The following is a 22,545-nucleotide window of genomic DNA, read 5'->3' as shown; positions in this document are numbered from 1 at the left end:
CTGCCAAGGACTGTAGACAGAATGATGCTATGGGACTCATTCTGCTCAATTTATTACAGGAAAGATAATCATGTTTGCTCATTTTACTCATATATCAGTTCTGAATCTGGGCCCATTAACCATATAAACTATATAGAGAGGAAAAAACAGTGGTGAAAGAATCTTGTAAAGTGGCAAGGGAATTGACTCAAAATCTCTAGTTCTGGGTAAGTGCATGACTGTCAGAAAGTTCACAGGTCCTCCTGTGTGATCCTGTACCTGTCAAAGGGAAAGAATCTAGACAAAATAAGATCTTATTTGTGAAACTGAAAAATCCACGTAATCTTTGAAAGGAAGAGATGAACTCTTTGAAACAGCAACAAGGATGCAAAAGGAATAATTCATCAGTTTGTTATTTCTTGCCCTTCATTGGCATACTATTCCCTAAACCAGCCCAGCAAAAAACAGAGACATGGAAAACGAGAGCAACTAGGTATCGACATGAGAGCAGCGAGTCTTACTCCACCAGTTCTCAAAGTAAGAAGCTTAACTACATGATGATAACAGATCACATCTGAGACACCAAATCTTCAATCCCAAAGACAGAAACATTTTATCCACATCTGTGAAATGACAATGATCCTACAAACTTGAAATTAAAACAACTTTCTTTGAGCATGCTAAAAGGCACAAATGCCAAAACAAGATCAAGGAACCTGAAACTAGTAGTGGATGAGACAATATGAATCAACAGAACAGCCCAGTGATGCTGGGGTCAAGCAGCTGGGGGGGTGGGGGGGGGCATGACACCACAGGCCATAGGTATTTGAACCTGTATCTGAACACGTTTACGTTCAGCATAGCATTATCCACGTTCATGCACAAAAGCAGAACTGTGCGCTACCCTTGAGGAACACTGCAATACTGTCTCATGACATGATACTCACAAGATGGGCACTTCTCTAAATTAAGTGCTTTCTAACACCAGATAGTCTTTCAGACTTGCTTTTTTAAATAGCTTGCTGTCCAGTGACTTGGAGTCACATGTTTGTGCCACTGATCATTCAGAGAGTATTTCACAAATTCTTTGGGAAAATTCTCAGACTTGCCTAGATAAATAACAGAACTATGCCTGTCACAGAAACTCCCTTCTCTGCCTGGAACAAACTGAAGACAGGGGGAGATGTTTCCACAGTCAGCACCAGAGCTAAGACTAAGGAGTGAAAGGTGGTCACCTGTAAGTTTGAACTCCAGGGCTACTGCTGACAAGCAGAACAACCAGAATAAATGGTTGGTGGATTGACACATTTACCACATGATGGAGCAGAACTGGAAAGGAAGGCTGGGTTTATATCTGGCCAACTCCTGTTGTTTCAGAAGAAGCAACAGAGACTGTTCAGGGATGCAGACTGACATGCAGACAGGGAAAGGCACAGCCAGAGCTAAACCCAGGAGGGTGGCAGAGACTGCTGGGTGGGCTCAGTCACCTCTCAGGAGGAGTAGCAGGGTCTCCCCTTGCCCCTGGCTAATGCCTGGCTGTGCCCAGTAGGAGCTCATAGCAATGAGATTTGAGCGAGCTGCACTGGTGTGCTTTGAGATCTTATGCTTTATTAATTTCCAGATTTATGTGTCACTGCTCTGGAAGCATTGGTGCATCTGTGGAAAGGCAGTTCCCTGTTCCCAGCTATCCTAGATGCATACACATAGCAAGGAGAGAAAGGGGGGCACAGCAGTTTTAGAGGGACAAAGGGATTTTTAGATCCTTGCAGGTTCCTTCCTTTTCTCTGGCATGAACTAGAGCACCTTGAAGACAGCTCGAAGATGTGCTCTGTTTCCCCATGTCCACAACGGGCCCTGCACTGCAGTGCATTTCAGTACAGCCCATTTGCAGTGTCCCTGTGCAGCATTTCATGAGCTGGAAGTAGTATACAAAATGGGTTGCTCTTGCCTCTTCTGCTCCCTTTCTACAGCCTCCGAGAGCTGTCAGGACAGCATGTGAAAGACTAAGTGCAAGTAGGAATCAAGTTCTGCCACAAGAGTGAGAAGTTTATTAAATGAACTGGCTGGTAAAGGTGACTGGAAAGTCTGATGCGTTTAAGTGTAAATCTTACAGGACAGATCATCCTCAGAAGGAAACTACATGCCTTCAGTTATGTCCGAGATCACCACATACCTCAAGAGAATACTCCAAAAGGAACCAGGAATTCACAAATATGAATGAAAGCTGCTCCGCTGAATCCTGTGATCCACTGCACAGCAAGCTGCCACAGAACTAAACCCTAAAATGCTTCGGCAGGGCTGATCATGCAGCCCTCTGCCACGTACCACTGAGGCCCAGCAGCCTTCATCATCTCCACCTCAGGCTTCACTGCATAGGTGGCCTCACTCATTCTCTTAGGTATACCTGATGGGCTTAAAAGAGGATTTAGACACCCAGAATTAGGCCTCAAAACTGCACTGAAGTTAAAGGGCACAAGCAAATGGTGCAAACAGCCCTTCTCCTTGCTGTCCAAATGTAAGAGAGGATGCAACGGAGGGCAGCAAGTTCTAATGCATGACCAGAAGCTGCTGTAAAACTCCTTGAGGAAACAGGAGATCTATTATATTTATCACAAATTTGCTAAGTAAGGTTAATACCCTGGCATTGACCCTGCCTTATATGCCCTTAATAATACTACCATGCTTTGTCCCATTAAGATTTTACAGCAGAAGAGATAACACACGGTCAATAACCCATTATAAACAGGTACTTTTCTTCTCCCCCTCACCACGGCCCCCACCCCATTGCAGCAGGTAAGATAACACTTCAGCCAGAGAACTTGTTTCCAATGTCAGCCTGCAACCAGTTTATGCCTGAAGAAAAAAAGAGACTGATCAGCCATTGTGTGTCTTTATCCTGGCAGTTGAATAGCCTGTGTGAATATCAACTTATCATAAATCATTCAATTGCTGAAAGTCATCTTACCGTCAGAAGGAGCTGAATAGCAACCATTTCTAAATCCTTATGTACATCCATTTACAGCAGCTGAGCTGTGGGAGTATGTAGACCTATTTTTCAGCTAGCACGATAATCAAGCCATTCCTCATTTAAGAGTGAATTCATTTGCCTTGGTATTAGTCCCAAAGAACAGTTCCAGAAATTGATATGTAATCTCCAACTAAAACTAAGATTGAGCTGAGGCCGCCAAACTCCTTTCTTCCTCAAAACACATTTAAAGTCCCCAGCCAGATTCTGATTTTGGTGTGAATCTGAACATACTGAATTAAATTTAAAAGCCACTGCTTTAGACTCTCAGTAGCCCCAGTGTAGCTATAAAGATCAGAATCTGTCCTTAATATCTCTGCACACTGGTACTGTGCAGAACTAGCTCCAGACTATTTATAGCTCACACTATATATACACACTGCAGCTTCCAAAAGCATATTTTATCTTTTAGAAGGACAATGCTTTCAGAAATGTAATAAAAGGCAAAGTTTTGTTAAAAAAAAAATCTGCTCAAACCCTTAACCTGGAAGAGTGGCCCACGCTGCCAATCAGATAATAAGCTTAATTCTTACATCACACTTTATTTGTAGCTCACTGTGTAGTTAATGGTTGCAGCTTATCTAACAGGAGAAATGTGAAACCAGAGTTTTAGAACAATAGAAACAAGGCTGTCACCAGCAGGCTGCCAATGAATCATGTCCCCGCAGTCAAGTTCTCCCAGAAGGTCATTTGTAACAGAAATACATCTCTGCCTGGAGCTGGCAAAATGCTGAAAAGTGTTTCTCAGTTTTACCCTAATAAAACATGGAGCAGATCAATTACCAGAACAACTTCACCTGGTAGTATTTTTAAGTTCTGCTGATTGCAAGACTTCATAGTAAAGGTTACCAAGTGAGCAGGCCTGTTTGCTTCTGTGTCTGGGATTCTAGAGGTGGTTTTACCTTGAAGGTATCTAAAAGCAACCTTTTACAAAACTTAAGACAAAAGACACCATTCTCTTTCACATTAAAAAAAAAAAGTTAAACACTAAGTAACTTTCTTCCATACTATTCAGAACTGAAACCCTGAAACTGCTGAAAGACAGTGAGCTCTGTAAAAAGGATTTGCCAAGAAACAGAAAGCAGCACTGACAGTTTCTCTTTTGTGTACAGAGAGATATGCAGAAAAAGGACAAGGAAGTATAAGAAAAATATCAGGTACTACCTCTGTCATAAATATGGAAGCTGTTTTTTCTCATACATAATTATTTTAAAGTAACTGCTCTGCCTGCAGCTTAAAGAGGAAAAAATCTCTTCTGCTGCACTTGCAAAAGAGCTCCAGATTTTCTGCAAGAGGGAAAAGAACAGATGATGGGGGGAGCTATTCTTTTAAGAAGAATGTCATTGGCACAAACAGCTGGCAGTTGGTGGTGTATTATTTATATGTGCAGTTGCTCATGTTTTTTAACAGATAAGAAAGCAACATCGCATTTGCAATTCAGGTGAGGAACACGAGTGGCTCTACAGCGCCACTGGCCCCTAGGCCATGTTTCTTATCATATCAGAAACATCTGTCATGGTGCAAATGAATTCATTATAAAAGCACATCAAACATGCAGTTTCAGGATGAGACAGCAGTCAGCAAAGGAACCAGAAAACCAGCCTCCCCCTATAAAAGCTGAAATGGTCTGTCCCTTATTCACCAGTTGGGATGAGGGCAAACACTAGGAGGGGGAAGGGGGAGAAAAATAGAGAGAAACCTTGGAAATGTCATGATTATAAATTATCCTTTCTCTAGGAACCAACTGTGTCTGAGAATAGGCTTGCTCGCAAGGGTCTGGCAGTTCACACGCAGAGCATGCAGGCACACTGCAAAATTATTATCACATCACTCCAGAGTCCTCCTCCGGGCTGCAAACAGACCTGACTGTAATCCTGGCCTTCGTGGTCCAGAGGACTTGACTTGAAAATACCAGTGGGCTGGGGTAGAAAGGACGTGTGGAGAGGTGGCCAGCATGGGGGTTACCAGCAGAAGTGCGCTCGTGGGGGCTCCACTCAAAGATGGAAATGAATCCATTTTAAGGGCAGCTGAAGATGAGATGATAGGGGAAGGCACTTCCAGGGAAGGCAAGGTGCATCTTTAGTTCTTGCTGAGGAGAAAAACAGAACAGGTTGAAAACTGCTCATGCATCCATGTTCATCCCTGCTGTAACACTGCACCTGGCACAAATTTAGAATGCAACAATCTGTAATATGGGCCATGTCTGTCTCTGGTGTTGTTCTCCAGGGCTGGGTCTAATACCCCTGTGAGTACAAGGACATTTTTGTGCTCCTCTTTAGCAGGGACAAAGACTACTCAAGGTGACTTCAAAATCCCTCATGCCTAGAAGAGGCCTAGAAACACCTCTGTAGCTCTGGAAGCAGGCAGCTGGATTGAGACCCCCATCCGTGTCAGACTGAGTGACTGCTCCCTGCTGTGCCTTTGGGCTTTTATTTAAAAATACAAGGGGAGAATGACTGTGCCTTTTGCCCTTGCTGAGAAACTCCTCTGAACTTCAGCTGACACACAAGGGAAAGCTACGGACAGGCCCTGGACTGGACTGTTACTTCTTTAGTCTGTGCACAGCCACCAGGCACACACCGACTCTTCTGTCCCACCAAAGACCACTTTGGTGAGCCTATACGGCTGCTGCTGCAGTTGTGGATGAAATGGGAAATATCCTCCTTTTCCCCCCCAAGGAATACTATAACCAGGCATGCAGCTTAAAATAGTATTTTTCCTCTATTTTTCTTAACTTTGCTTCTAATCACAAAACATATATTCTTAAATATGCACACATCAGCAGAAACAGTGGGTAAGGGCTCCCATTCTAAAACAAACAGAAACATGCACTTTGAGCCCTCATATGAAATGGCAGTAAAAGCCCAACCCAATAATTATTTTTCTTGATTTTCAGCCAGATGAGGCACAAGACAAATAAGTCATCAAGGACAAATAAAAGGAGGTTCATTCATCGCATTCAGGGCTGGAATCTTTAATGGTCACCAAATGAACTAAGATAACTAAGTAACCATTGTAAATATTAATCTTTAAAGGAAAACAATACTCCCAACAACAGGAAGCCTGATAAGACATTGGATGTTGCCATCAGTGTTATGGAGTCTCTCTAATTTCCTTAGTTTTTTCTTATGCCTGTAGAGGGATCAGGAAAGGGAACATATGGTATCTCTCAAAGGAAGTAAATTAACATTATTAATAGCCAATGTGGGAGAGGTGAAACAGTGATTGTTCGTGGTGGTTGTTATTGTGCTTTTGTTGGGGGGGGGGGGGGGGGGGAGGGGCGGGGAAGCCTGCCTGCTAGTGAGTTTAAGCACTCAAGCCAAACTAAAAATCTTGTATTTATAAACAGAGATCTGATAACAGTTGCCTAAGCATCCATGATGCTTTGCCAGTGCATGCACGTCAAGCTGATCTGAAGGGACCATGTCTTGGGGTTTGTCCCAGGAGTTAGCTAATGCAGATGAGAAGTTATGTCATGGTCCCTGCTCCCGAGTAACATCTCACATTCACCCTCATGTTTTTCTTTGCGTTAGTTTAGCTTGAAGCAGAAGGAACAAGGATGGGCAGACCTGCGCTTCTGAGGAACAAAAGCTGTCCTCTGCCATCCACTGAGGCAGCTGATCAAGAGCCACTGAGAAGGTGGGTTCTTGCAGGCAGCAGTCACTTATGTGGGGCATCTACTTTCAAATGCACAGAGATGGCACCAGCAGGTTTGAGGGCTGTACAGCAGTGTGGTACATAAATAGCAGAATTATTTTGTGGGACGCAATGATAACAAAGTGCTGTATTAGGATGGATTGAATTGGTGACCTGGAAGGGTATTTCAGAGTCCTTGGATCCCTTGCGATTTCCCCACACTAAGAAAAGAATTTACCTTTCTTAGGCCTCTGTTCTCATCTCTCTCCCAAATACTTGGTATTTACTCTAAATAACACTGACACTTACAGAACAGAAGTTATAAGCAGTGGCTACTCAAAAGTGCGAGACCCTGATCCCAACCTCAGTTCTGTTTGTCCCAGAGCACCTTAAAGCATAAAATGCATTCCTCATTTCTTCACCAGATCCTATACATCCCACTTTCTTCCCAATCATGAAAGCCTGAGACAATTCCTAGCTGGCCTGGTAGAGGTGGACTTCATGACACCTTTCACACTGAGACAACCGGCAAAATAAATTTGGCAAATCTTAGTAAAAACGAGAGGACTTGATTTAAAATTACCCAGTGAGCTTGGTAGATACAAGCAAATTTGGAGGAAATTGTTCAATAAACTCTTCAGAAAGAAACAGTGAATTTTGGTATAATTAACTCACTAGATCTTAATAAAAATTAAGTAGCCTAGTAAGAAAACCTAATGCTTCAGGGCACATGGTGATTGCTTTATAGTGACAAAGAAATTCCCTCTGCCCTTGAATACCTCATCTGCAAGTTGACAGCTGGATTTTTGTTTCTAGGCCTGAAAAGGACACCTTAAGACAGCACAGACTTTAAACTTAGACAGGTAAACTGCTCTGTAAGAAAACTGTTTCCCTACCGTACAACTCTACTTGAAGAGATAACTCTGTAAACTCTGATTCAGTTTGTGCCTTAAAGCTGGTCTAAAATACCTCTTCCTGGGTGATGATGGGATATTTTATTTCTTAAGAAACTCATCATGTTGACCAAAAAGTTCATGAAAGGCTGACAGAGCTGTGCTTTGTTTGCTGGCGCTGTGGAGTTACATGACAAGGATAAATTGCTCTCTGTGCTGGAGCCTGGATGGTTTATAAAGTTGTGCAGTTTTCCACACTGCCAATTTTAGGGCCCTTTAGTATTTCAAGTTATGTAAACTTATAATAAAACTGTTCCTCCTTGGCTCTGAAGAATGGGACTTTCTGCTCAATCAGGACAGGGCTGAATTCCAGACACGAAAGGGAGGATGGTTTTATGATGGCTTAGGAGAGGACAGTTCCAAAACATCTATAGAAGATGACAGATATTTAGCCAGGACAGTTCTACAATCAGGTAAGACAAAGAAATTAAATGCATCAAGTCAGACTCTTTAGTGACTGAAATACCTTCTAAGAAAGGTAACAAATCTACATATCTTCATAATCTTCACTACCAATACAATGACATCACTCTGATGATTACAACTCATTACACTGTGGTCACACATTCACTCGTTGCCCGTCCCCACTTTCCATCCACATCAGGCACCAAGTGGTTGTGTGATGAAAACAATTCTACTCTAAAACCACAACCTCAAAAAGAAAAGCAAGTTACAGTGCACTTCCAGGGAATTACACCACCAAGTCGAAAAGTTTAGGGATCTCAGAAGATAGGTAAGGCCCCAATTTTACTCTCATACTGGTGGGGTCTTAGAGACTGCAAGTCTGCAGCAGCTGGAGAACGTGAGCAGCACTGGGCCATGCGAAGGACACACACGTGGTTAACCCCTGCACAACGCTATTTCTATTCTTATCATGTAATTAATCACATTTTGTGAGAGCTTCATGGAATGAGTGAGTTGTCTGGGGGTGGCTGTGATTACTCAGTTGTAACTTGGACTCTCCACCCTGTCGGGGGAATATGGGGAAATACAGCACTCCCTCCCTCCCCACTCACCCCACCTTGGGCCAGAGTGCAGGAGACATCCCTATTTCCCCATGGCACACAAGAGAGAGAAGGGCAGACTTGGCTTCTGCCCTGCTCTTGACCAGAGCAGCAGCATCTGGAGTGAGACATCAGGTGATAACAGGTTATTTGTGGTAAAGCTCAGCAACTTGATTACTAATCACTGGAAAAAGGGGGAAGCTGAGGAAGGATTTTGACCTCAGCAAGTGTATCAGCTGGCAGGGGCACACACACTGCCTCCCAGGGCCACCCCAGGGAAGAATGCCTTCACGGCACTCCTCCCTGCACCCCATGCCAGGGCACACCTGTAACTGCCACAGGACAATTTATAGGACAAATATTGAGGATAATTAAGGATAATCTCTGCTTTAGGTGTCTTACAAAGAAGGTCAGGTACTCTCTTTCCTTGGCAGATGTGATGAAGTTAGGCAGCTCCCATTAATAGCAGGTACTTGTTTCTCAGAACAAATAATAATAAAACCCCCTAACTATATCCTAAAGATTTCCTAGATTTAATCTTCTCAAAACTCAGACAAGATCATTATCATGAGTTTTGCCTCTAAAGAGCTGTAACAGTGAATTGCATTACCAGCACCAATCTCCTCCTGGTATGTGTTTTCCTTTCTGTACCCACACTAGCAAATACAGAGAGGTGCTATAATATTTATGTCCTAAGCTCAGACAGTAAGATCCTTTCAAATAACTTGGCAGGTCAGGGTAGATTAGATAGTCACATGAAAGCAAAGGAGGAATCTGCCCCAGCAACTTCTGCTATTTTTTTGTGGTCTGTTGATTTCATAATATTTGGTCACAAGATGTTGTTTTCGATATTCACTTATTATCATGCCATGCTTCTTCCTAAATAGCCTTTGGGTAACAGACATTTGTATCGCTGTCAAAGTGGAGAAGATGGGACTAAACAATTCCTGCTCTTGAAAGATCCCACTACCCCCCACCCTAGGGGACTTGAGAGGGCATGTGTGGCATGATCTCTTCTGCCTATGGATGTGACAGCTGACACAGGAGGAGGTCTGGTAAAACGGCATGTTCCAACCTCTGTTTCACAATCCTTGTGCACCTAAAAGTCCAATTTCCAAGAAATCAGAGCAAAAGTGATGATTCCCATCCGTGTGATGAAGGGATATTCCTTGGGAACATCTGTCCTGTGCCATCAGAGGTAGGATGCTGAAGGTGAAGGATGAGCCACCAGAAGAGGCCAACTGGCCTGTAGTCAAGCCAAGCCTGTGCTCAGGCAAGAAGCAAGTTCAGTGATTTCAATGGAAAGGTTGATCCAAAATGTAGGAAAAACATGTGGCAACACAGACACTGAGAGATCATTATTACAGTCAAGCCATTTGTAGCACTCCTGGCCTAGCAATCTCCTTTATCATGCCTTCATGTGTCTGTCTCTTTTTACATCTAGGCACACTGCTGCAGTACTTGAGCAGCTTCAACAACATTTCTGACATATCAGCCTAACTATATGTTAATTAAGCTTATGGGATTGAGAGCAGCATTTGATCTTCAAGGCTGCATACAGCAATTGAGCTTTTACAAATAACCATGCCCACATAGTTATGAAAATAGGAGCTGAAAGAGGCCTTTGCATGCACTCCAGGTAACAGCAGTTCTACACACTCCATAACGTTAAACAAACACAGGTTATTTATCTCTGTACTGCTCTGTGCTTTTGTGATCCTTTGAAAGCTCAAAGATAAACAAGAGTCCCCTGAAATGACCTGTCTACACTAGATCAAAGAATAGGCAAGGGAAAAACCCTTGCAGTGTTAGGCCAGTCAAACTGTCCATGGCTGCAAGAAACTTCTCACTAAAGCAGGTTCTCCCCCACTTATCCTCTTCATGTGACACTTCAGCTCAGGCAGACTGGCCCTAGTGCCCTTGTTGTAAGCTTTCATTAAGCCCCAGGCAGCTTTATAAATGAATGTACCAATACAAGCACCAAGGTCTGGCCACTGTCAGGTTAACAGATTAAATGGGCTATTGATCCAGCCTGGCATCTGCCACCTTCCCCGATGACCTTACAGTCTGGTACAGACAGAACCGAGCAGAAACAGTATCCAGCTCCAAACTCCTCTTCACCTGGGGGAAGGGAGGAGGGAAGGATCCTGGGTCTCTGGTTTAGTCCTCCCTAGAAAAGTCAGGCTTAGTGATGCATGGGGCCTAGAGTGTGCATAGGCAGAGCAAACCAAGAGGCCAAGGGGTGAGCTCTATATTGCGCTAGATACAACAGCAAGGCCATCGTGTACAAAGCAGAGAGAACAGTGTCACTGTCACTATTTGTGATAACACCAACTGTCTCTTTGTGATGTATTAAAAATAAAAAAAATATGAGTGAGCAAGTCAAGCAGCACTCCTTAGCTCTAGCTCAGCTGATCTTGTTGCCCACGACCAAGTTCTGTGGAAAGGCGGGTGGTGAGCTCACATGGATGCTCCTAGCAATGAACAGCATCTCACAAGCAAAGCCCAAGGAGCAAAGCTGACTTACTGCACACTAGTCTCCAGGTTTGTGGTCTTTGTTCTGGTGGATGGTGGGACTAGCCAAGAGCTCCACTCAAAGCCTCACCAGCATCATGTTAAAAGCCTCTACAATTAATCTTGTATTTTGCTGGCTCCCAAAAGAGTGCCATGACAGGACAGGGGGCTGACACTATTTTTAAACTCTAGGATGCTGATCTGAAGCTTGTCAGATTTACACTCCAGCTTTTTAATTCAACTTGATGAGCACCGAGTCTTCACATTAACTGTGCCTCATAGAATAGATGCTTGTGTTCAACAGATCCACCTGATTCTGTATCTCCCTGGTACCAACTACATGACCACAACTTAAACCTGCAAGCAAAAAGGCAGAGAAAGACAAGCTCTGACACCCTGTCTCCCTCTCAGGAGCCCAATTCAGCTCTGTTTACAATGAATTTTGTATTCAGGCAATAAAAGGCACTTGAGCTGAAGAGCAAGAATGGGGCTAATTTACCTCTAAACAACAGTACCACTCAAGGGCTTCTTGACTTGCAGTTAGCCCTATTGTTTGGCCAGTAATAGTTATAGATCCCCCCAGCACATATTCAGACCTTTCAACTCCTAGACCTTAAAAGAACTACTTATAAAAAGACAGATACCATCATATTACTTTACAGATTGGAAAACACAGGCTTGAAAAAAGTATCAGATAACTTGTCCAGAATCGCATGATAGTAGAACTCAGAATCACACCTACAGCTCTGTTCTCTAATGCCCAACTGTCTGCATAATTTTCAGTCTGTCTCTGCTGAAATCTTTTGTTGTGACAAGAAACTAAATGCTTTATATCACTTCTGACTCAAACTATGAGATCACGTTAGTAAGATGTAAAACTATATGCAATGTGTCCAAATTTAAAGTTTTCTCAAAGCAGAATGGAAACGTTTTAGTCAAACTGTAAAAATGGGGTGGGCTTACACTATCAGAAAGAAAAAAAACATTTTGTATTCAACATAAGAATACATTTAGCTTGGCAATGGAACTGTCAAGTCTGACTTTTGCTCCTCACCCCATCTCTGTGATGAACCAGATTAAGTATTTTGTGTTGCACCTCTTCCTTACAGGACACTAGAGATAGCTAATAACCCAATGCCAGTAACAAAGCACGCTCGTACAGATAAGTCAAGTGGCTAAGCCTGAAAAACTGTGCGCACCTGCTTGGAAGCACTACTGAAAAATTTGGCTTCTACCATGTTTCATGGCTGTGCTTTTTAAAAAGAGACAAAGAGCTGAACACCCAGTGAACATCAATGCACAATGACTGCTGACTGCATTTTCTGAAGTCCTTAGAAAATACCAGCCCTACAGTGCCAATTAAAATACCAGCCAAGAAGAATAGTTCAATCCGTAATATAATCATGTAGTCATATTAATTAATGATAACTTCACACCATTAATCCCAGAGTGAGAGGGACAGAGAGTATATACAGTAGCCTAGAAATGCATCGGGTGCAATAAGGCCATACAGCAAAAGTGTGTTCTTACCATAAGTGACTTACGCACAAAGCTGCGTCAGGCTTGGTGCTCTTTGAATGCTCCCTCGGCACCATCGCATTTGAAATTTTGGGTTGGAGCCCTGCTTATTCATCCATAATGAGAAAGTCAGACTGATCTCTGTTATTCCATCCTGAGCCCAGCTTAACTTCATTAACTACCAGAACAAGGTCATGCTCTGTTACATTTGTACTTTCACATCCCTTAGTAACTTTGAATCATCCTAGCTGTCAATGCACTGACATCTATGGTCTTCCAGTGTCACTCCTTTGTTTATGTTCAAAGTTCATTCATTGCCTTCTTCCATTAGGGCTCTGTAACACATTCTCTGCCCTAGTACCTCCTGCTACCTTCTTCTTACTCAAACCATCAAAAGTTTCTATCTGTCACTGAAGAAGAGGTAGTTTCCATGGAAACTCTGAAGAACAGGCTAAGTTAATGAGGCATAAAATGAAGACAGTGTCCTCAAGCTCACCCATTTTTAAAATCTAGGTCAGCAATGTTTGCTTAAAACATTCCACTCTTCTAAAACCATGTTCACTTGACTGTTAAGGATGTAATAAAAAGAGAAGCTCTAGCATACCCCAAACTTAGCATGTTTAATATAATACCATATGTCCATGTGAATAAAACATTCTTACAATTTCTTCCGGCCTGTTTTCCCTGTTCAGTTTCCTTGGATAACCAATGGGCATTTAGTTTTATCATCCAGTTATTTATCTTCACCAAACATTTACTCTGGCCATCATAATCCGACTTTCAGGTAGTTTTCAAGTGACCTGCTACAATCTCACCAAGGGCAGGAGGTATTAGTTACGTCATCCATTATAATCTCATTTAGAGGATCTACAGGAATGAAAGGACTGTGAAAGTCAAATTCAATCTCAACTTGAACAACACACAGGCAGAAGCCAAGGAATGAAACCAACGCTGAAATTCTGAAATTTGAGTTTGCTTACAGCTTACAGTAGTTGATCTCAGCCACCAACTACAAGTAGCAAACACTGATCTGTTGAAGTGTAATGGACCATGCTACAGTAAATGAATTAATTACATTCAGTGGGTTTCCTTAGTGAGAATCACAGTTCCTCTCAGGAGGAGAAACAGACATACCAAGTGTTAGTGATAAAATATGCTGTCAAGTACGTAAGGTTATGGAAGGCTGCTTCAAAAAAAATGCTGTGGAGGGAAATAACACTGATGATTTGTTAGTTATTTCCTCTGCTAATTGAAAGCAGATGCAATTGGATGAAGTCAAACACCTTAGGATGCAACTATTTCACCAAAGGTACCCAAGTTTTCAGGTGTGTCTTAATCCACTATTTATCTGTAATTGATGCTGACAGAGGGCCTTCAGTGCTTTGGATAGCTGATTGATGACCTGTGCCTGTTAAAAGGTAAGGTCCCACGTAACAGGAAGCTTTGCTTTTTCTGTCCACTGTTGATGGTGATGGGATTTCAGCTATTGATGACAAGCAAGAAACAAAGGTTAAAAAAATACCTATAACCTTATGACTTTCTGAGAAAGCAAGGTGCACATGATGACAGCTTACAAAACCAATCTGGTGTCCTACTAAAAATCTACTGCAAACCATACTATGTTCCTTGTGTTATTAAATATCAAATCTGAAGCAAATCAAGAATTTTTCTGGCCAGGCCCTTTTTCCTGCCTAAACACCTATGTAATATGTTGGTTTAGGAGTGATCTACAGTCAGGACAGTTTGAACAGCTTAGCTGAAGCAGAACAGCAGCCCCCAAACACACTTTGGTATAATCCAATTACACTAATTAAAATAATTATTTCCACTTAGCTTGTTACTGAACTGCTTGCTTGGCACATCTAGAGCCAGTGCATACAAAGGTCAGGTGCAGCCTCTCCAAACTCTAGGGAGGACAAAAAAAAAAAAGTGTTGTGGGATACAAGTCTCTAGATGTTGGTGGTGGTTTGGTTTTGCTCAAGTATGTAAGTTAAAAACAGGCAGGTGGAGAACCTCTGACTTGTTTCATCTTGTCTACACACATCATGCTTCCCCCCCTCAGCTCTTACTCCACTCCTCAGTTGTGCTGTAAACTGAATTCCTAGCCTGGGAAGTTTCCTCCAATGGAAAGCTAGGAAACAAAGTGTGCTGAAACCTTGCAATTTCTCTGCAAATGGGTACTTTGTGGTGCTGATTCTAGAATAAGGTGGACAGCTTGCCCTCTAAATTTGCAATTGAAGCGTCTGCTACTCATGCCTACATCTTTTGCAGAATCTCTGGAGGAAAAAGCAATCCATTTTAGAGAAGAAACAAATAAAGACATAACTGTCAAACTTATTCTGTATTTTTTCAGCGAGCCTAAAGGAAAGTTTCCTTCAACACACTCCATGTTGCCAGTATAGCTTTGTCTCCATCACTTTACAGTTTTCTAGTATGCCTGTCTGCTGCCAAATCTTTCCCTTGACACAACCACAGAATAAAAAAAATCCTTTGCTTCCCTCACTTGAACCTCCAACAAGCCACAGTGGCTTTCTTAACTACAGCCTTCTACAAAGCAGCAGAGAAAACAGTTCTCAGTCATTCCCACTGGACAACCATACAAAACAGCCTGATTTAATATTTTTCCTTGTCTCAGCGCTGTAGACCTCTGATATTACCTTGAATAATACCTCTAACCAGCTACTCAGAAGCCACTAGGTCTTTCAAAGGGCCACTATTCCTCTTCCCCACACAAGACAGCAAGTCATTTTTTTTTCCCTTTGCTAACCCAGGACATGAGATTGCTGCCTCACCATTTGCATTTGGCCAAAGCAGGTGTAAACAAAACTGGAGTTCTGGAGTTCCCAAAACAGCACTGACTTTGGTATAGTAGGTGCTGCTGTATAGGAACCTGTTGGCTACAAAAATTGGGGCATCAGGGTTTTTTTTCACATGACCTCATGTTCTCACTCACTGCTCTTATCTATATCAAAAAGACAAGGCCACAATGTGCACACTATCAATATTTCCCTGTGCCTTGGATTTTTATATTCTAATGACATATGGGTCTTTATGCTGCACTTTTAAGATAACCTCATGTGCCCCTCAACGACTACAGTAAGTGTTAACTGTCAGGGTATGTGTCTTCATTCACAAGATATATACCCAAACTTCCAGATGAAAACCAGATGAGCTTGGATTAGCTACTGTTTTAACGCCTGGGTGAAGTTAAGAAAGATAAAAGCATAACACAGCAAAACAAAGTAATACAGTTATCAGTCAGCTCTCTGATTATTATGATGGGGAGAAAAAAAATGTCTGTTCAGTAGATCAATAGATCTATTGATCTATCTGGAGAGAACATAAATAATGCAACATGTGCCAAGCACATGTGGATAGAAGGCATAGAGTAATCCATCTCCAAATGGCACCTGCTGATTTGCTGAACATATAAAATATGCCCTTGCAATCTATTGATTGTCATAGAATTGGATCAAAACAATGATCTCTTAGCACTGGCAGTAGTCTGGCTAGGGCCCAAAAACCCAAAATATATGACAAATCCTAACTAAGAATCTTTTAGGTGCCACCTCTTCTGTCTTTCTCATTCAGGGAGTTTTTGGTGCGTTCATTTATGTTGCTCCAGAACCTCTGGGTTATCTCTAATCAAGGCTTATGCTTTGATGAGAAACTGCATTCCGTCATTCAGATGTCCTGCTTCTATCCCAGGAATGCAGCTAAATTAAGAGTTTGCGTTATCCCAGGGAGATTGTGGGATGCTAATCCATTCTTGTGTTACATCTTGGCCTCGCTCCTCACACTCTTTGCTGACAGCTTTAACAGGCAGGGCCATTAATTTATTGCAGCTTAATCCAAATTTACCTGCAAAAGATGTCACCTGAGACTAAACATTCATGTATCACTTCACCTGGCATTAGATCCCATCAACACACCCGCCAGAAAAGAAGTGTATTGATATTAACAATTTCTCTGTTAATGCTTATTGCCATTCATTTGTCTGATCCTCTGCATAAGCATACATTGCTCCAGGCTCATCTTTTCACTTTGCTCCTGGTGGACCCATTTAATGATCTGAATGAGAGTAGAGAACATACTAATTAAATTCAGATATTGAATCTAAATCAGGAGGTGCTACAAACAACAGTGCAGGCAGAGAAAACATAATCCAAAAGGAGTTCATAAACCTAGGGATGGAATGGAAAAACCTGTGCGATCTGAGAGAATACAGACAGAAACCTTTGGGGAAAAGGGAAATAACATGAAAGATACTTTCATAGCAGAATCACTGCAAAATGGTAATGTTAAATGGTCTGTAGAAAGTAAATCAGATCAAATCTTGGCGTATAATATGGCATTAATGAAAACAACACATGGCTAAAGAAACTGGAAGTTTCCTTGATCAGAAGCAGGACACATATCTATATTCAATTTAATCCCAGGGTGCTATAGGCCAGAAATACAGCCAAAAAAGCAAAAGGGTGAGAGGAAAACAAAAAGTGATTTATAAGGAGAGATAAAGGACTAAATGTGAGTGGCACAGCCAGATGGATGGGGGAGGAGTAGAAAGGCTGGCAAGAGCTTGCTAAGAAAGCTACCATGGAAGAAGAAATCTGCAAAAGCTCCTGGGGCTCAGCTGGAAAAAAAACCCCAACCTGGAGTCAAGCTTTATTAAAAAAAAAAAAAAGGAGGGTCCAGGGTTACCATCCAGAGAATGGTGACATCTAGAAATCTGTCAGTCTGAAATATATTAGCCATTAGTTTTACTTCCCTGGGGAATAAGTCAGGAATGGGCTAAAGAGTAATTAAAAAAACCCAGAAACATTACCATGTCTTTTTGTGCATATAATTGCTAACTTTTTAAGCACCAAGGGGCAAATCATCACCTGAACTAGACCACTGCAGCTTCACCAAAGCCTGTGCCAGTTTACACCAGCCAAGGTCTGGCATACCTATCGTAACTCATACGCTGAGTTACAAACTGTAATACATCCTGCCTCCACCCAGCAGAGTTCCCTTGCCCTTTATATTTGTTACTCAATACATGTTTAAGGAATACAGGGCCGGAAGGGCCTTCTGGATTGTCCAATCCTGTCTTTTGCTATTACAGTGAGCAATACTCATTCCAGCTGACAAACTGTAAAATGACCTCGGTTGCTTGCTCACGCTGCTCTTTTTTACAAAGACCCCTCTATACCTCATATTAGGGTTAGAAAACCTAACTTTGCGTAAAATAACTAAATTCACTTTAAAAGCTCCCTCTTTCCTTTGTTAACAAGGTTCTCCTCTTACCCTAGCATTTAGTGAAATAGGGAGATGGTGAAAGAGGGGTAGATGCCTCCTCTAATTACAACTGATATATTGGAGGGGAAGTGAATTTTGCTAGAGAACTAAAGATGTTACTAAATGGATTCTTCATGATCATTTCCATGGGTGATGCTTTGACCTCAACAATACTCATATGACCCCAGAATGGCCATGATTGCCATGACCAGTCATGACAATATTTTCTTTATTTTTTTCAGAAATTCAACAGTATTGAGTGGCTGGAGATACCAGACCGAAACCCCGATCCAGATGAAGTCAGCATCATTGCCACTGGCAATGATTTTGCTGCATCTGCGTGCCTCAAATGCTTGCACCATCTGCCATTGCTCCTCTGCACCAAAAAAATCCCTCCCCCATCTGAGGTTCACAAGCAAAGAACTGTTGTCCCTCCCTATTCCAGCCTTCCCAGAATTTCTGAAGGCAAAAATAAACAACCTTTCACCAGGCCAGAATACTATCCTTCGCATTCAGTGGTGCCTAACTTGCCCTGGGTCATCGCCAATAGGTTTTTCACAGGGTTAATGATTTTGGGAAGCTTCAAAAAGCATTAGCACAGAGAGAGAAACGCAGAACTAAATTCATGCCAGTGGAAGACAGAAGCTTTATGAGACTGGCCTGACCACAGCTGTTCCAGGAAAAAGGCATTCACTCCACCTCAGAGAAGGGAAAAAGAAATCAGACCCTGGCTTATGAAATTTAATTAGAAGAATCATTTTACTTTATATGCAAAGAATTGCATGGACCAGTAAAAATCTTTATATGGCAGGGGAGAAGTTGACTGCAGTTAAAACTGGGGAGCAAATTCACCCTTCGACACGGCACGCTACAATGTAGGAGGAAATAAAAAGGTCAATTGAAAACCATTTTCCCTGCCAGGTATCTTCAATGACCCGGCATCAAAGAGATTATCAACGCAGGTATTTCACAAGATAGTAGAAATCCAACAGATTTGTGTGGAATGATAATAACAGATCAACTGATATATCTGGAAAAAAAACCCAAACAAGCTTTCAAATGAGCCCTTCAACTCTGAAGCGGAAGTCACTAAATTAACACTAAGCAAAAGCTAGGGAAGCCACTCCGAGCTTACATTTATGCTCAGAAATTCACCTTTCTTTTCTTTTGTAGGGAAACTTTCAGCTCATTTCAAGGCCTAAGCAGCACCACATACTTTCTTCTGCACAGGCTTCCCCTTCCCCCCTCTTCTAGAAGAACAAATCTCCGTGAAGAATAGAGTTCAGATTTTGCTGTTCCTGTCCAACAGCTGAAGATAGGAGAAGGCAAACAGGAGAAGGTTGCTGTGTTATGAGATGTAGATTAGAGAGGAAAACCAGCATCCTTTATCAGGTCATGCAAGTTAAATAGGAAGGAACTGGCTCACAGTACTTAATATGCTGCATGTCCATGAATGCCTTGCAAATATTAACTAATCCTCACAAAACCCTTGTGAGGTAGGTTAATATAAACCATTTATACGTCTGCAAGCAAACAGCGAGACTGTCCAGAGCCTGCCTGTGTGCTTTGTTAGTGATTCACAAACTGAAGTAGTTCAGTCAAATACATCTTTTAATGCTCTCCAGTCCATCTGGCTTCGGTGTCAGCAAACATGGCCAATATCATGTTGAAGTTTCAAGCATGGCCCAACCCTCTCAGACAAGCTGGGACCTAGAATTTCATGGAGATCTGTGCTGGGATCATGGGAGGAGTGCAGTTTTAAAGGATTGGGATGAAAAGCTAAGGAAAAGGCTAGCCATTTCAGCTCAGCTTTGGAAATTTTGGGGTTGGTCCAGGTGTGACTCAAAAAAATTTGGGTGTGTGGCATAGGTTAATGGTTGGACTGGATGATCTTCAAGGTCTTTTCCAACCTAGACAATTCTGTGATTCTGTGATTCACATTCACACAGACACCAAAGATATTCTCCATTTAGAGAATTCTCACCACCAAGCCTGACTGGCTGAAAGGCATTTTCCCATGAAAGGCACATCCTCCTTGTGTGTCTAATCCAGGAATTTAATACAGCACTTCAATAACTAATTTTACACCCTTATGTTCTGTCTCCTCAGCCTGATTTAATTTCCCTGATTACTGAGGAATTAATTCCACTCCTTATTTAAGCTAGTGAGCACAGAGAAATGGATTTTTTTCTTCCTTTTTGATAGAAAAGGCTTGCATTGGCAACAAGAACCTGGCCAGATTTATCCTATTTTCCTGCCCAAACTATGAGACTGAGGGAAAGTGGCAAGAGAAGTTGTTTAGCCTCCCACCCTGCAAAATCCAGTCTCTTTTGGCTAGGAGTGAAGTGGGGCAGCTGTGACAGTGGGGATGGTCCAGTGCAGCAGAACTAAGGGAGTCCTCAGCCAGCTGAGATAAAACCAGAAAATTGATCTATTCTTGACTTTCAGCTGACAATTCAAATACTTTAGAAGAAGTTACCTTAGTAAGGTAAACAATTGCTCAAAGCAAGGGAGGCACAACTAGTGATTTGATATGGGGATAGGATCCAGAATTCCCAGGGTCTGTTCCCAGCCTTGCCACTGCATAACTGCAGGTTAGCAATCATTCAACATCTTTTCCCTCAGTTTATTCTTCTTTATAGGGTGTTACATAACTTAAATGCAGGACTTCACCAAGGATGTGTTCCTACAATTCATTATGTGAGGTGCCACGAACCAGCTTGCTGCTTTGAATAGTGACTGAATTGCTCCATGCCTTGGTTTTCCACTGACATAAAGAGAATATTCACGTGCTTTGATATCTTGGATGGAAAAGAGATGCAAACACAAAAGTGCTACTCTTCTATTGAGAGGAAGAGACAGGTTAAATTCTACCCTTTGGTTCCCCACTCCATTGGGAGTGGCATGAAAACAGAAAGATGACAGGCTGGGCCCCTTTCTATTAAGATTTAAATTTAGCAAGGAACTGGAAAGTTACTGGGAGCCTTATGTCTAACCTCTGCCTCAGAAGCAAATATGCATAATTCTTGTCCCATAGCTAAATTTGAGTGAATTATAAAATGCCAGGCCAATAAAAGAACCATCCAATGCAAACCTTATCTGTCCTAGATACACATATCTGCTTACAATATCCTTTGTTAGTTAAACAAAACAGAATCATTGTTGCTAAGAAGTTAATATTGTTTAAGATCCACTGGCTAACATACAGAACGCTTTCCTGAGTTACCCCAAACACATTCTTTTTTTATTCTTAGTTTCTTCTCCCTCTTTTTCTTTCTTTCCGACTTGGCTAATGCTGAAGTTTTCTTTAGGTGAACTTGCTTGCAAGGTGATATGAAGCAAACATTTCAGTTGATACAGTGAAGGGTAAATAGCTGTTCAGATCAGAACAAACAATTAATTTGAAGAGCAGAACATAACTAAAGTGACTCCCCAAGCATTAAACAAGGGCCTATTTGCTCTATCTCCTACCAGCTCACCTTTTTCTTGATTATTTCCTTAACATGCTTGTAAGCCTTTTAAATTCCTTCGTCCAAACAGTGAGTTACTGTGGAGTAAAATCAACTATAGTGTTCCAATGCCCCTACGAATAAACACCCTGCAATGCTTTCTATGATGCATTTGATTTGATCGTTTTCCCTAGTGCTGAGACAGGACATGATAGAAATATCCATCCAAATGAAAATAAAAAGAAGCACTTCATTCCCAGAGCAATATTGGTTAAAATACCAGATATAAAACATGTCCCTGGCAGAAGGATATCACTACGCCGCAGGAGCGGAGAGTTGCTAATGTCCATCTGACGATACCAAAAACTGCACTTCGTATCAATCTCCTAAAACCATCCCATCGTCTCCCTACATTTCCATGCCCTGCAGCATTATAAGGCCTACAATTAAAAATACACTGTCAGGATAATTTCACCTGCCCTGTAGGTGTGCCAACAGAACTCTGTCCGCCCAAGAGGTTACTACTTTACACCTCTGACTGATCTTGCGTACACCAGCAGAAATCCAGAGAATCGACTGGTCTGTAAGATATGATAGCCCTCCAGGATCCTTGGCTGCAGGTCTCTCACAGAAGGCTATGCAGCGTAAATGATGTCACGGCAAACTCCATGCCACTGTGACTAGACATTCTGAGCATCTCTATGCGAGGCTGCAGCCTGCAGTGTAGGCAGGCACAGATATGCTGAAGCTCTGTAGGCGAGACATACTTACAAAATCCAAGAACATCTTTCTGCTTTCACAAAGACAGCATTGATAAGAGTCACTTTTTACAGCATGTGCTTCCCTATCAGAGGTAAACATCTCAAATATTTGGCTTTCACCGACTACCAATTTTTCTAGCCTAAGGATTGATGAAAAACATTTGACAGTCTGAAAAATGAAGTCTTTCATTTTACACACAAAACAGGCAGAAAATTGGAGGCAGCAGTGGAGACTGCCTGATCTAGGGATCAGTCCGAGAGTCCATGACAGACCTTTAAAGGGTTTAATTCCAACAGGCTGGCAGTGAAAAACCCCTTAAGCCACGAGCAGTCCTTATAACCATACAAATAGCAAACTCCTCTTCAGCAAGTGCAAGAGGACCAAAATCCAATGAAAACTTGTGGCCCATGCATAAATTCACTCTG

The 22,545-nt window shown here is 42.0% G+C and overlaps 1 long non-coding RNA gene across 1 annotated transcript in view; it reads left to right on the top strand.

Annotated features, from left to right (window-relative positions):
- Positions 1-21,002, top strand: part of LOC141947625 (uncharacterized) — a 28,824-nt gene extending 7,822 nt beyond the window's left edge. Inside the window, exons 3-4 of the long non-coding RNA XR_012630216.1 lie at positions 6,538-6,643; positions 18,152-21,002. This is a non-coding gene — a long non-coding RNA (uncharacterized LOC141947625). The remainder of the gene's footprint in view (positions 1-6,537; positions 6,644-18,151) is intronic.
- Positions 21,003-22,545: the final 1,543 nt, after the last annotated feature.

Source organism: Strix uralensis, chromosome 10 (genome assembly GCF_047716275.1).
Source record: "Strix uralensis isolate ZFMK-TIS-50842 chromosome 10, bStrUra1, whole genome shotgun sequence".
Taxonomy (NCBI): Eukaryota; Metazoa; Chordata; class Aves; order Strigiformes; family Strigidae; genus Strix; species Strix uralensis.
Note: the sequence above shows the minus strand (reverse complement) of the source record. Positions and strands in the feature narration are given on the sequence as shown.